The sequence below is a fragment of the Lissotriton vulgaris genome, chromosome 4_1 (assembly GCF_964263255.1).
Source record: "Lissotriton vulgaris chromosome 4_1, aLisVul1.2, whole genome shotgun sequence".
Taxonomy (NCBI): domain Eukaryota; kingdom Metazoa; phylum Chordata; class Amphibia; order Caudata; family Salamandridae; genus Lissotriton; species Lissotriton vulgaris.
This window is the reverse complement of record NC_141691.1, coordinates 1,278,642,715-1,278,657,845: the sequence shown is the minus strand read 5'-3', so window position 1 is coordinate 1,278,657,845 and position 15,131 is coordinate 1,278,642,715.

Here is a 15,131-nt window from a genome sequence, read left to right as displayed (position 1 = left end):
TTTAGTTATTTTGTAACCATTTTGAGAAGAAAATTTTAAAATTAGAATCTCCAGCTATATTCAGCTAATGATGGATTATGTGGCGCATGTGGCAAATCCATAATCATGCGGAAACTGTTGAAGCCACACAATCACATAATTCCAGTGACCCCGAAATACAAACTGTGGGTATAACACATAACATATTGGTTGGGGTTGTCTTTACAATTATTATACAAATAAATACTTTGCTCTGAATGTTACACTTTGAGCTTTACAAGAGGCGCATTATGCCTCTTTGCTTCTTTATGATGAGTCAAAACAGGGATTAGTGAAATCTCAGATCTCTCCAAGAGATACATTAGTCACCAGAGTTAAATAAACATTTTTCTTATGGCCCAAAAATTGCAGGCGCGCAAAGCACTCAGAAGGCTTTGCCTTTCTTCCTGACGGATATTTCAAAATGTAGCTAGGTCCTCCAGCATGGACTCCTCCTCAAAAGCAGCATGCTGTGCCCTTAAACTATTCAGAGAATGGCACGCCACATGCTGCAACTACACAAGGGCCCATTGGAAGGCAGAGGCCACGAAACTAAAATACCCCCCGCTTTATATATATTTTTTTGTAAATCTGTTTATTGCACAGAAAAGCAATCCAATCAGTACATACAAATGTAGCATTGCAAACGAAAATAAGCATTGATCGGCTAAAGAAACGATAATTTAGTATATCACAGTGGGACTGCAAACTATCTGAATGACTCATTACGATGGTACAGTTTTGCTTTATTACAAAACGTGAAAGAAAAAGATAAATCATAATAGAACGAAAGAAAAAACGGTAATATACGTACAAAGAATGATAGAAGACAATAATGTTGCAAGCACGATCGAGCAGGCAAGTCAGCACAAAATTCTGATTTATCCACATCATGGCACATATCGAATGGAACAACAAGACTTTCAGATATAGACCCGCCATTTTTCAAACTCCACATAGATGATGTTGGAACCCCACAGTGAGAAAGGCAACACTCTATGCTGTCGCAGAGAACATTCAGCAAGTAGCCAGGGCGGACAATCCCGTGACCCAGCAGTGTCAGTCATGCAAGCCTCCAGTGCAAAATGGCGTTGGAGGTAGTTCCCAAGTGGTAGTGTGATTCTTCCTATCCCACCCCCGCAGGGACAAAGGAGTTAATCGATTGGGATTGCGTCTCCTGGGCCAGTTTCGCAATATATTTCCGGTATGGCCCCCATATATCCAGCGGTCTGGAGGCAATAGGAACCATATCGAAGTATTCAGCGCTGTTTACATTACAGTAGGCCATACTACGGAGCCAAGCGCGGGCAGTAGGAGCGCGTCTAGCACACCAGAGTAGCGCCACTTCACGTTTAGCTAAAAGGAGGGCAATGGACGCCAGTTTTCGAAGCAGGCGCGGGAAGTTGGCGACGTAACCAAGCAGCGCAATTTCAGGGGTGGGTTGTAGGGCCATGCCAAGTATTTCCCCCAAAACCTGGTGTACTTGCAACCAGTAGGTGTGTAGCTTCGGACAAGTCCAGGAAAGATGGGCAAAATCAGCCTGTGGGCCGTTGCATTTAGGGCAAGTGTGCGGTCTGCTTTGATCAATTCTATGGGCGAGTGCGGGAGTATGGTACGCCCTACGCAGGAACTTAAAATGTATAAGTTTATGTCTGGTGTTAATGGACACATCTCTTGTGGTGGCACAACATGCAGCCCATTGATCGTCCGTGATTGAAGTACCCAGGTCGCCCTCCCAATCAGCGCCAACCTTAGCGTCAAGTGAGGGAACTGAGGCCAGACACAGCTTATATAACTTAGATACGACATGCGCCCCTGTTTGGTTCTGTATTATGAATGTGAGCGTGGGTGTGTCATCCGGAGGGAGCGGGAATGAGGGGAATTCAGCCCTGAGGATTGAGCGATGTCTAGTCAGTGTGAATGAGCCCATGAAGGTCCTGTCTGTGAAGCGGTGATCCTCTGTAAGGGAAAAGGCATGTCCGTCCGGGAAAAGGTCCCCGACAGTGCGCATTTGATATTTGGCTAGTGTTCGCTGTACCACCGATTTGCCCGTGATGGGGAGCCAGTGGGGGTTGGGCAACGGCAAGGCAGGCGAGTATAGCTTCTCGAGGAGTAAGAGGCGTCGAATTTTGTCCCAGGCCCAGCAAGTAGTGGACAAAGGCTGTATGTCCTTCGGGTCCCGGGGGAGTCCTTTAGGAAGGACGGAGGAGAGGGCCACAGGGAGCGCCAAGTCAGCCTCTGGTCTCAGATGAGGAATCCTGGCATCAGGATGAAACCACGGGTACGCGTAAGAGCTCTGCGCAACCAAGTAATACAGAAAAAAGTCTGGCACTCCGAAGCCGCCTCGTTCATAAGGGAGTTTTAATGTTCGCCAGGACACACGTGGGTTCCCCATATCAGACGCAGCAGTGAGGAGCGAAGTTGGGAAAAAAAAATCTTGGTGAGGGGGATCAGAATATTGTTAAATAAATACAAGAACCGGGGGAGTACAATCATTTTAATGATGGCAATCCGACCAGCCATAGACAGCGGGAGGTGAATCCAGCGCCTCGTATTGTCTTCCAAAAAATCAAGGGCACGTCCGTAGTTCAGTCGGACAATGGATACTGTGTCAAGGTGAATGTGTATTCCCAAATATTTCAACGAATCCGTGCTCCATTCCAAAGGGAACGAGCAGGTCCACAGCACGGTGGAGGGGGTGAGCGGGAAAATCACTGACTTATGCCAATTTATTTTAAGGCCCGAGTAGTCTCCAAAGCGGGAAAGCTCAATCAATAATGGTTCCAGGTTGGACTTAGGAGTTCGAACATACAAAACTGTGTCATCGGCATATAACGAGACCAGCAGCGGACCAATGCGAAACTGGAGCCCACGGTGGGGATGTTTCTCTTGGAAGTGTCGCACAAGGGGGTCCATCGCAATGATGAACAGGAGCGGGGATACTGGACATCCCTGCCGGGTGCTACGTGAAAGTGTGAAGTTGTCAGTAATAGTGCCGTTTAGCTGTATCCGGGCGGTGGGAGCCGAGTACAACAACTCCACCGTCGTCACAAGCATAGCAGGCATCCCCATTCTCCTCATAATGGACAGAAAAAAGGGCCACTCCAGGGTGTCGAACGCTTTCGCTGCGTCCAGGAACACTGCTGCAGCCGGTGTGTAGGGCTCTATTCTGTGTAAAACAGAAAACAGTGTCCGAAGGTTTAGAGAAGTGGATCGATGTGGGACAAATCCGGACTGAGCCGGCGAAATTATAGTTTCCACTAGAAGCGCTAAACGAATTGCAAGGATTTTGGCCAGAATTTTGTAATCCAAGTTTAAGAGGGATAGAGGTCTGTAGGAGCTGCACAACGAGGGGTCAGGGACTTGTTTGGGAAGTAGAACAATAACCACTTTTCGGAGCGTAGGTGGAAGAATGCCAGCCTCCAGTGCCTCTGCGTATACCTCGACAAGTTTAGGTACGAGTTCCTCCTTGTACTCCTTGTAGAAGTCGGCTGTGTAGCCGTCAAGGCCGGGAGCAGAATCCGGTGTAATGGGCATGGCCAAAAACTCCTGCATGTTTTTCTCTAGGTACACCATGGCGATTTCATTCAAGTATGGACCCGGGTGACAGTGCTCCCCCGTGAGTGTGGAAGTGTAAAGGGTTTTGTAATATGTTAGAAAGGTGTTGGATATTTCGGGAGTGGAATGTTGTCGTGTACCCTGGGCGTCAAGCACCTCTGTAATGTAAGCAGCTTGGTGTGGTGGACGAAGTATTTGCGCTAATAATTTGCCTGGCCTGTCTCCCTCGCCGTACCGCCGCGCAGTGTAGTATTTGCCCATGAACTAACATACAAGACCATTGAAACAAAACATATCCCATTCCCCACCCACCTCCAAGCCTCCCAGAATCCCACGAGAGGCAGTCCCGGACCATTGCCGAACAATAGTGCAGATTACAAAAAGTGATAACCATTCAAAGAAATAGTAGAACAGCAAAAAAAAATGTGATAAAGCCCCAGAAAATAGCAACAACATGGCCCGCTCCATTGGGGGTGGCAACGCCACTCCAGGCGGGCATCCCAACAAGCGGCCACCGAACCGGAGACCAGTCAATAAACATTGGAAAATCCACATCTAGAGAACAATATTTCGAGAAGGGTGCAACAGTGTTCAACGCTGAGCGGTCAGCCCTGGCCAGTTTCAGCAAAAAGGTCAGCTCTGGACTGTGTATGGTTACGAGGTGGAGTGTTGGGCGGTGAACTGGTAGCTGCCGCTGAGCCCTGTTTCTTGTAGTCATGGCAGAAATCTTGTGCTTCCACGGGAGAGTCAAAAATGCGAAATCTGCCGTTCACATCCACCTTCAACCTAGCTGGGTACAGCATACCATATTTCAGGCCTAAGTTCCGGAGGGTGTATTTAACTCCGTTATATTTGCGACGTGCCTCCTGGACCATTAATGTGAAATCTGGGAAAAAGGACAGCTTGCTGCCCTGCCACTGTATTTCTCCAGCTTCGCGTGCCACACGCAGCACAGCGTCACAGTCGCGGAAATTAATGATCCTAGCGATAATGGGTCGTGGTAGTTGGCCAGGGCGAGGTTTAGGCCCCAGAGCCCTATGTGCACGCTCAACCACAAAGCCTGCAGTGAAGGTGTCTCTGCCAAATAGCTCGATCAGAAGAGTTTTGACAAAAACGTCGAAACGACCCGTGGCCGTCGTTTCCCCCACGCCAAGGATGCGAATGTTGTTGCGCTTACTGCGCGCTTCCAAATCTTCGTTTTTTATGGCCACGTCTTTGAGTATTTTTTCAACACGCTCCAGTCTCTTAAGCGATTTCGATGCGCCATCTTCAATGTCGGATATTCGTGATTCAGCCACATCGAGCCTTCTGTCATGGGCCTGCACTTTGGAGCCCATGTCTGCTAGCTTTTGCTCCAGACTGTCGAAGCGGGTGTCGAGCGCCTTGAAGCCTGCGCGCATTTCGCCCATCATGGTGGCGACCATAGCCGCCGCGTCACCCAAGTCAGTAGAGCTGGAGGCCCCGGCCGCCGAACCAGGCTGGGGGTCCTTGACGAGAAGGGGAGTCTTGTCGAAGCTAAGTTTCCTCTGGTTAGGATCTCTCCTTCCCATCTCCACGGTAGCCCGGAGGGCGTAGCTGGGTCATAGGAGAGGCAGCGTGGATAGTTCGGCAATAGGCGAGAGCGGTAGAATAGCACCAAGATCCAGAAAGTTCCAGAGAATTCCACCAGCAGTAGAGTCTCAGCGACCGAGTTGTGTCGGTCCAAGAGAATGAGGACCAGGTCAGCCTTAGCAGGGCCCAGGGCCCAATGTATGGTTCAACGTGTAGAATGCACCCTCAGTGTGTAGTGGGGTGGGGAGCTTCCCTCTCCCGTCGCTTAGAGCAGGAGGAATGGAGGGGTTTAAGAGCCCCACGAGTGCTTACAAGGCGAGGCCGCCGAAAATAGCGTAGCAGCGCACCCCGGTCGCCCGACCGCCGAGCTCGTACAGCCCCGCCGTCCCTCGGCGAGCGTCTCCGCCCGCCGCCTTGCATCCGGCCCAGGCCAGCAAATCGAGGCCCCGGTCCCGGTACCCCACAGGCCCAAGGGCCGTGATAGCTCCAGGAGCCAGCAGCCCACACCCGGGAGCCCGAAGCGGACGGGCAGCGCGCAAGAAACCCCGTAGGAGACGACTGGGGGGGTGAAGGCCCGGCGACCAGGCCCCGCGCGGCACTCACCAGTGATCCGGCGCAGAAGAGAAGATGGCGCCGAGGTCCGAAGGCCCCGTTTCTCCTCCGCCGTGCACTCTCCACAGGCCGCCTCCGCGATCTCCCAAGTCACCCAGATGATCGGGGCAACATCAGTGATCGGATCCGCAAGGATGTGGGGAGCAGGAGTGGCTGTTTACATCTCAGGAGACGCCATCAAGAGCCCGCATGGAGGAGCTTCACGGAAAGGCAGCCATTCTGATCGCCGCCGTGGCCACCACCCCCCGCTTTATATGGCACTAAATAAAGGAGCAAAGTGAGTTATCCCAGTCTATCCTTTTGAAGTCTGTGAAAATTGTTCCCCTGATGAAAATTTGCAAAATTAATGCAAAAGTATGCTTTTACAGCAGGAAAGAAACTTGGCCAAAAACTGCATTTACCTATATTGACGTTTTTCTTTTATTCTGTCCATCTTTTCATTTTCTTTCCTCAAGTCCATTCTCTCCACCTTTGTTCTCTACTTTCATCTTTACATCCTCCATTTATTTTTCTTTCCATCTTGCTGTCTGTGCATTCTTTCATTTTGTCTCACTCTCTCTATTCTTTAAGTTCATATTTCATTTTCTTTTCATATTCCATATTCCACATTAACATTCATGTTGTGTTCAATTTTTTCAATTTGATCATCCTCTTGTCCTTTCTTCTATTGTTAAATCTAAATCTTTCTCTATCTTTCCAGCTTTCTTTCATTATTTGCTTCTATTGTTCCTTCACTTTCTCACTCCATTTGCCTTGTCCTTCTTTTTGATTTCCCAAGAACCAGATACCACACATTATATTTATTTCATTATTTCTCTTTCTGTCACTGCTATTGGCTACTTCTGCACCCTCTTACCCTCTCCCCTCCCCCCCACACACACACACACAAAGCTGTATCACAGTGATCATTCCTGCTTTTATTTATTTGTTTGTTATTCTGCCCTGTGCTGATCGGCGAGTCACAGATCAAAGTTAGAAAGAGCCATGGAGCACTGATCTGACCTACCTCCACCGGCCCCCCCCTGCTTCTCCACACCTTTGGCCCATTGTCATTCTTTAGGTGATAATCAGCCACATCAGAATGACAATGTGCCTGTTCAAAGACTGAGTGCAGTCGAGGAGGGACTGCTGCAGCCTCAGAAAAGTGTGAGCTGGCTCTGATTGTCTCAGTGGAACAACACAGCTGGCTGCCATCCCCAAAATTATGGACAAATGGCATCCGTGAAAGAAATGCTCACGGACAACGGACAAGGGGCCCAAATAACGGGCAGCTCATCTCTATATAGACCTACCCGCTTGTATATGTCATTTGTTTTACAGTGAAGCTCAGCCCAATGTAGAGTGTTATGCACTTAGGGGCAGATTTACAATAACTGGCGCATCCCCAGGGATGCACCAGTTATTGTGCGCCGCAGCTCTGCCACCCATGGTGCGTCGCATTTACAATGCGGCGCACCATGGGGCAAAAACGGCACAGATGCATGACGCATCTGTGCCGTAAAGGTGACGCATTGCTGGAGTTGCGTCGCAAGTGCGACGCAGCTCCAGCAAGGCTCAGGAGTGCCCTATCTGTCCAATGCTGCGTCACGCCTTACGCCTGCTTCAAGCAGGCGCAGGGTTTTGACGCAGCATTGGCCTAAAAGTGACTGAGTGAAATCTTGTAGATTTCACTCAGCCACTTTTGCGAGGCGCACCTGCCCCGGAACGCCCACCCTGCGCCGGAACGCCCACATGTGGCGCAGGGCTTTACAACGTGACGCATCTGCCTAGATGCGTCACGTTGTAAGTAGGTCGCAGGGATGCGCCACGTTTACGCCGCCGTTGCGTGACGCAAATGTGGCGCAAGTCCAACATAAATCTGCCTTTATTGTTCAGAAAAGGGGGTGGTGATGAACAGAGTGTCTGAATTAGGCAGACCACTCTTACCCAGTCCAATGATCAGGGCTTGATCCATCACCGTTTTTTAGCTCACTGCACCATCCCAGCTCAGAACCTGGCTACATGGCTACATGCAAATTAGTCTGTTCCTGTCCCAGTGCATGATGGGAACAGGGCAAACCAAACTACCAAGCCAATTCTTATACTGGGAAGGAAACAAGCTAAATTCAGACACTCTGTTCATCACCACCCCCTTTTCTGAATCGTTTTTGGCCACTATAGGTGTGGCAGGGTATACTCAGACATGAGTCCCTTGCTCACTGCACCATCAGGATTCAAGCAAGCCGGGCCGACGACGGCTGAAATGCCAGAAACCAGTCCCCGGTAGCTTGTCTCCTTTCTGGTGAAGAATTGGCTTGGTAGTTTAGTCTGCCCTGTTCCCATGATGCACTGGGCCAGGGACAGACTGATTTGCATATAGTCAGGTTCTGAGCTCGGATGGTGCAGTGAGCTAAATAACGGTGATGGATCAAGCCCTGATCTTTGGACTGGGTAAGAGTGGTCTGCTTAATTCAGACACTCTGTTCATCACCACCCCCTTTTCTGAATCCTTTATTGTTCAGAGACAATGACTCATATAAGTATGTAAATAAATATATAGGAAATTGTTACTTAAGACAAGGACGGCTATAAGGTGTATGAGCCACATGGCATCCATACTGGTAGGTATATGCAGGGCCATTGGAATTATGTGGCAGGGAGGGCCAAATTATGCTGCAGGGTAGACTAAATTATTTGGTAAGAAAAGGGAATTTATGCAGCAGAATGTTTTGTCATGGTATTACCATATTAATTTCTCATTTTTGCACATTTTAACACTTCTGGTCATAGGTTGCATCTCATTAATACCCATATAACACCCAACTATAGTAATATGCAAAAGAAGGTGACCAGTCAAACTTTACATAGGGCCTTTGCAACACATCACTGCCTTTTTAGTTATTTTTTAACCATTTAAGGAAGAAACTTTTTAAATTAGAATCTCCAGCTATATTCATCTAATGATGGATTATGTGGCACATGTGACAAATCCATAATCATGCAGAAACTGTTGAAGCCACACAATCACATAATTCCAGTGACCCCGAAATACAAACTGTGGGTATAACACATAACATAGTGGTTGGGGTTGTCTTTACAATTTTTACACAAATAAATACTTTGCTCTTAATGTTACACTTCGTGCTTTACAAGAGGCGCATTATGCCTTTTTGCTTCTTTATGATGAGTCAAAACAGAGATTAGTGAAATCTCAGATCTCTCCAGGAGATACATTAATCACCAGAGTTAAATAGACTTCTTTGTCATGGCCCAAAAATTGCAGGCGTGCAAAACACTCAGAAGGCTTTGCCTTTCTTCCTGACGGATATTTCAAAATGTAGCTAGGTCCTCCAGCATGGCTCCTCCACAAAAGCAGTATGCTGTGCCTTAGAACTATGCAGAGGATGGCACGCCACATGCTGTAACTGCACAAGGGCCCATTGCAAGGCAGAGGCCAGAAAACTAAAATACCCCCCGCTTTATATGGCACTAAATGAAGGAGCAAAGTGAGCTATCCCAGTCTTTCCTTTTGAAGTCTGTGAAAATTGTTCCCCTGATGAAAATTTGCAAAAATAATGCAAAAGTATGCTTTTTACAGCAGGAAAGAAACTTGGCCAAAAACTGCATTTACCTATATTGACGTTTGTCTTTTATTCTGTCCATCTTTTCATTTTCTTTCCTTATGTCCTTTCTATCCACCTTTGTTCTCTACTTTCATCTTTACATCCTCCATTTATTTTTCTTTCCATCTTTCTGTCTGTGTATTCTTTGGTTTTGTCTCACTCTCTCTATTCTTTAAATTCATATTTCATTTTCTTTTAATATTTCCATATTCCACATAAACATTCATTTTGTGTTCCTTTTTTCAATTTGATCATCCTCTTGTCCTTCCTTCCATTGTTAAATCTAAATCTTTCTCTATCTTTACAGCTTTCTTTCATTATTTGCTTCTATTCTTCCTTCACTTTCTCACTCCATTTGCCTTGTGCTTCTTTTTAATTTACCAAGAACCAGATACCACACATTATCATTATTTCTCTTTCTGTCGCTGCTTTTGGCTACTTCTGCACCCTCTGACCCCCCCCCCCACACACACACACACAAAGCTGCATCACAGTGATCATTCCTGCTTTTATTTATCCGTTTGTTACTCTGCCCTGTGCTGATCTGCGAGTCACAGATCAAAGTTAGGAAGAGCCATGGAACACTGATCTGACCCACCTCCACCCGCCCCCCCCTGCTTCTCCACACCTTTGGCCCATTGTCATTCTTTAGGTGATAATCAGCCACATCAGAATGACCATTTGCCTGGTCAAAGACTGAGCGCGGTCAGGGAGGGGCTGCTACAGCCTCAGAAAAGTGCGAGCTGGCTCTGATTGTCTCAGGGGAACAACACAGCTGGCTGCCGTCCCCAAAATTACGGACAAATGGCGTCCGTGAAAGAAATGCTCACGGACAACTGACAAGGGGCCCAAATAACAGGCAGTCCGTGAAAGTTTATGGATGGTTGGTCACCCTAGCTGTTATGTTTCAGGATCTGGCACGCCCCTGACTCCTGGGGCGTGCAACGCCGAGTAATGTGACTTGCTATAATAAAGAGGGGCCCCGCACGCACGTACGCAGTTAGACGCGCGGACGGAGAGCCAAGAAGTTATTCCCAGTGTCCGTCTCAGTTATTTCTAGGGCCACGTGTCAGGCCCAGTTAGCACTAGATGCCCCTGAGTGTAGGCCCCAGTTGTTACCCTTAAGGCTGCCACTACCCCCATCCAGAACACAACAATTGGCGACGAAGGTGGCTGCCGAATCCTCGCCTGGGGTGCGTGTGTGCCTGCTGTCCCGTGCGGCGGCCGCGAGCCCGTCCTTCGGCTCGCGGTGCTCGTGCCCCACGGCATCACACGCCCCCGCTAAGTGCGCTTGGGGTGAAGACTTCGATTCCTGGAGGATCACAGGTGAGCTGTGCTGCTTGGCGCCTTCCTGCAGAGCGAATCGTCACGATCCCCCACCCGCGACAGGAGGCTGCGTGCACTACCTTCAGTGGCTTCATACCCAGCGCCGCACCTGGCCCCTCGGCCCGTGCGTGAAGCGCGCTTCTGTCCGTCTCGCACGACGAACTGGGCGGCGCCCTGCATCGTCTCACGCATCTAGCGGACGCGGCGCCTGCCTGTCTCGCTGCTGGCCTTGCTCGCCCGTGGTAAGCGCGCCGGTCGCACGCGCCTTTCCGGGCTCCCTGCGGAGGATACTACAATCTCGGAACTACCAGCTCCTGGGTGCCCGCAGTGTACCATCCAGCAGAGGCCCACATCCGGCCCCTTCGCGTACCAGCCCAGTTGGATCTCCGGATCGTCGAGGACCTAATCAGGCGCCACCACGGCGATGGCCACGATTCCGCCCATCGAACCGTTTGTGGTGGAGGGTGCGCCCTCAGCACTAGCCCCGAAATGAAAAGAGTGGGTGGACAGGCTCCTAGTATTCTTCGAGGCCACGAAGGTCCACAAAGAACAAAAGCAAGCCATGGTACTCCACCTAGGTGGCAAGGACATACACTCCATCGCTCGGACCCTCACAGAGGCGACCCCCAAAACACATCACACGCTGATAAATGCCCTGAATGCCCATTTTGAACACATGGCCAACCAGGATTATGAACGCTTTGTATTCAGACAAGAGTCATTAGACACCTACCACACCAGACTCAAAAAGCTAGTGCTATCCTGTGGGTTCCAGGATGCAACAGAAGAAATCCGTGGCCAAATAATACAGGGCTGTGCCGCTGCTAAACTGAGGGAAAGAATACTGGAAGAGTCAGGCAAACCGCTAGCCGACATTCTAACTCTCGGCCGCACGAAAGAACTATCCAAAGCCAGAGCGGCGCACATGGAGGCCGCGCTGCAAGCGACCGTCAAGGTAGAACCCGTCAATAAGCTTCAAGTCCAAACACCGCCCAAGTGGCAGAAAAAGACACCGCACACACCGAGTGGGGCATCTGGACATTCATGTGGATACTGCGGAGGCCCGCGTCACCCAGCACTCGAGTGTCCGGCGAGGGGCAAGCGCTGCTCGGGATGTGGCAAGCTAAACCATTTCGAGAAAGTGTGCCGCTCGAAGAGATTCCGAAAGCCCCGCCAAGTGGTGAACAACGTGGCGGAAGGCGAGCAGAGCCACAGTGATATGGATGATGATGAGGAAGAAGAACGATCGGTACACAAGGTACACATGATTGGCACCGCTGCCCGTCGCACCAGAACGCTCCCCCAATGTTCGATCCGAGTGGCTGACCAAGACATAATGGCGGTGGTGGACACAGGAGCATCCATAAACCTCATGAGTGCATCACTTTACAGAACCATGGCCACGCCTCCGGCCCTAAGCCCGACTCCCATCACAGTTTTTGCGTATGGACAGGACGTCCCCCTAAAGATCCGCGGAAAATTCCGCGCGGCGGTCCGCCATGGGGACAAGACCGTCAACGCGAAAATTTTTGTGTCAGAAGAGGGACAAGGCATGTTGCTAAGCTGTCGAGCGGCCGAAGACCTGGGTGTAGTGACGTTCGCTTTTGGAGTCCACGAGGAGTCGGTACAACAGCTCCTCATGGATTTCCCTGACTTATTTGAGGGCATTGGACATTTCAACGGCCGGGAAGTACACCTACACGTCGATCCCACGGTACAGCCGGTGGCCCTGAGACACAGACGCATTGCGTTCCATCTTCGGCCCTTAGTGGAAGAGGAGCTTCGCAAACTGGAAGCGGCTGGCATCATCGAAAAGGTCTCAGGCCCCACCCCCTGGGTGTTGCCTATTGTGGTCACGAGAAAACCGAAACAGCCAGGGGCAGTCAGGATCTGCGTGGACATGCGTCTCCCCAATGCGGCCATAAAGCGAGAGCGTCACATAACCCCCACCATCGACGACCTAATTGGAGAGATGGCCGGAGCCTGCTGGTTCTCCAAACTAGATCTACGGTCGGGATACCACCAGCTGGTACTGGACAAGGAGTCGAGGAATATAACCACCTTCTCAACTCACATCGGTCTTCGACGGTACACCCGGCTTAGTTTCGGAGTCTCCAGCGCAGCGGAGGTGTTCCAAAATGTCATCCAGGAGTTAATCACAGGCATACCAGGAATGATAAACGTCAGCGACGATATAATGATCCATGCTCGCACCATCACAGAACACAATCAACGACTAACCCAGGTGTTCCGCAGGCTGAGAGAAGCGGGACTCACGCTCCATAGAGAGAAGTGTGAATTCCTACGAACAAAAATAGGATTCTTTGGATATGTCTTTTCCGCAGAAGGAGTCAACCCGGATGCAGACAAAGTCAAAGACATTAAAGATGCACCACCCCCCACCACCGTCACTGAAGTCCGGAGTTTCCTTGGCATGGTCAATTATTGCGGGAGGTTCATCAGGGATCTTGCCAACCTCACACTCCCCCTGCGTGATCTCACAAAAGACTCCACACCATGGACCTGGGGACCGGCACAAGAAAAGGCCTTCCAAGACATCAAGGCATCCCTTTCGAGCAACACAACACTCGCATTCTTTGACCCCCGAAACTCCACTCTCATAGCGGTAGATGCTGGGCCGGCCGGACTCGGAGCCGTCCTCATGCAGATGCAAAGGGACGAAATGGACTGGGTGCCGATTGCTTTTGCAAGTCGTTCCCTTACAGACACGGAGCAGAGGTACTACCAAATCAAAAAAGAAGCCATTGCCATCCACTGGGGGTGCCAGCACTTTCATTTATACGTATATGGCAAGCCGTTCACGGTGGTGACTGACCACAAACCATTAGTGGCCCTGTTCTCAGGGACCTCGACAAAACCGCCACCCCGCATCGAAAAATGGATGCTTCAACTGCAGGAGTACAACTGCAACATTGAATACCAGCCAGGGGCAAAGAACCCGGCGGACTACCTTTCACGTCATCCTAGGCCAGCCACCCCAGAAGAAATGGAGGAGGCAGAAGAGACGGAAGCCTACGTCAAATGGGTGATCGCGCGGTCATGTCCGCGACCTCTCTCCATAGCTGACATTGCGAATGCCACGGCGCAGGATGCGTGCTTGCAAAGGGCCAAAGAGGCTCTCCGAACAGCAAACTGGCACCGGGCCAAGGAGAGTTGGAAGGCGCTCACATCAGAAGCCCAGAAGGTCATGGAGAGCCTGCATCATGTCGGGAAGAGCTAAATGAGGACACTACTAGATGCCTGCTGAGAGGCCATCGTCTGGGAATACCCGCTGCGTTGACTGACCAGGTGGTACAGCTGGCACATGTGGGTCACCAGGGAATGGTCAAAACCAAAGCACGTCTAAGAACAAAAGTGTGGTTTCCCCTAATGGACGAGATGGTGGAAAAGGCTGTGAGGTCATGCACAGCCTGCCAAGTTACTGGAGATGCCCCTCGCGAAGCCCCGATCATAGTGGAACCCCGACCACAACAGCGATGGGAACGAGTCAGTATGGACTTTGGTAGTCTCCCGGATGGGAGACACACTTTAGTAATGATCGATGACCATTCCAAATACCCGGAAGTAGAAATAATAAACAGCACAAATGCCGAAAACGTTATCCCCAAAATAGAGAAGATTGTTGCCACCCACGGAGCAATGCGTGAACTCCGCACAGACAATGGGCCCCCATTTCAAGGACAAGAACTGGCCACCTATCTGTCCTCCCTCGGCACCCGACATCGGCGCATCACCCCTCGCTGGCCCCAGGCCAACGGGGAAGCAGAGCATTTTATGAGAACCCTAAACAAGGTCATTCGTATTGCCTATGACAAAGGCCCATCAGTGGAGATGGCCATCTTCACGTTCCTCCGCAGCTACCGACAAACCCCACACTCAACCACAGGAGTAGCCCCAGCACATGTCCTCCTGGGGAGGGTGGTGACTGACTCAATCCCTCACCATCCTAAGTGGACACCCGAGGGGACAAATGAAGATCGAATTGCACAGAAAAGAAAAGCCACATTTGATCAAATCAGCAAGAAAAGAAGGGCCGTAATGATACAATTCAACAGAGGTGATTTAGTGCTGCTTCGAAACAGGGTGATCAGTGGAAAGTTCAGGTTGAACTATGAAAAGGGACCATGGCGAGTGATTGGCGTGAAAGGCACCCGCATCATAGCAGCCCGGGGACGGGAAACAGTAACAAGAAACATATCCCATTTCAAACGATTCCATCCTGAACCAACAGTATCCGATCCCCCAAGGTTCGAAGAAAGGACTGAGACCGCAATCAGCTATTCACACCAGGAAGTAGCACCCAGTCACGAGGTCACACAGAGAAGTGGTGTGAGAACGGCAGACAGTGAGGAGCCGACTGCAGGCTCTGAGACCCTGGAAGGCGTGCGACATCCGGAGGCTGCCGACAGGGAGGCGCCGATGACTAATCCAATCACGGAGAAG